General features: G+C 37.2%; 1 protein-coding gene across 2 annotated transcripts in view; it reads left to right on the top strand.

Annotated features, from left to right (window-relative positions):
* LOC101861780 (metal cation symporter ZIP8) overlaps positions 1–1034 on the top strand; it is a 49583-nt gene that overhangs the window by 8495 nt on the left and 40054 nt on the right. The window lies entirely within an intron of this gene.

Here is a 1034-nt window from a genome sequence, read left to right as displayed (position 1 = left end):
GACTATTGTTCGTACATGCATTTATGTAAAGCGCCTAGAGCTGTGTTTACACGGGAGTGGGCGCTATAGAAATGATCTTCATTATTATTATTATTATTTGTGTGTGTGTATAAGTTTGTGGAAACGAATCATGTTTGAAAGGATATTGATGCGCATCGTTTGTAGGCTCATTTCCTTAGACAATTAGGACTTGCGACCGTTTTTCCGTTCACTAAAAGATCAGTCACGTGTACTCGAGTCAGTGTTTAAGATCTTTAGATGCAAATGCTATTAGAATATGATTTTTTTTAATGTTTGCTTTTTTTTTTATAGTAAAAAGCGGTTGGGTCTTGAACAGAAAAGTCATGCTATATACCGTGTCGCAGACGGAACCATCAGAACAAGAGTTAATGGAGTGAGTTGTCGTGGGCATACCCAATTTAAGGGCATACCCGGCCATTTTAAGGGCACTGATTTGACGGATTTTAGTTTTTGCATGTGGTCACTGTGGCTTAATCAGTTGTGGGTTTCACCTGGAGGTTCGAGGTTCTAATAGGAGTTGATGCAATACTTTTTCTTATGTCAATCATCTTTTTTTTTACCTTGTTTTTTTTTCTTCTTTATCTGTTGCCGTTTGGTGTCGTCATTAATCAAATGATCTAAAGCTAAAATGTTTCAATTGTAAAACACTTACACTAGGATCGACATACTCAGGGTCTGTATCTATGCTCTAACAAAGCGAACCTGTGCCCCACACGCTGAAATCATTTTTAGAGGGGGGGGGTGTTGGCATGACCACGGAATGAAGTTTCATAGTTTGGGGCCCTTGAAGATTATATAGGGTGAAAAATAGTACGAAATATAAAAAATGCCTCATTGTATTCATCTTGGGCAAGAATACGTCGTTTGGAGGCATTCGTGTAAGGCTTCTAAATACACTATGTAAAACTTGTAACGTGAATGGTTCTCAGATCTATCTATCTATCTATGTACCTATCTATCTATCTATCTATCTATCTATCTATCTATCTATCTATCTATCTATCTATCTATCT

The sequence above is a fragment of the Aplysia californica genome, unplaced genomic scaffold (assembly GCF_000002075.1).
Source record: "Aplysia californica isolate F4 #8 unplaced genomic scaffold, AplCal3.0 scaffold01075, whole genome shotgun sequence".
Classification (NCBI taxonomy): Eukaryota; Metazoa; Mollusca; class Gastropoda; order Aplysiida; family Aplysiidae; genus Aplysia; species Aplysia californica.
The sequence above is the reverse complement of the archived record's forward strand: the minus strand, read 5'-3'. Positions and strand labels throughout refer to the sequence as shown.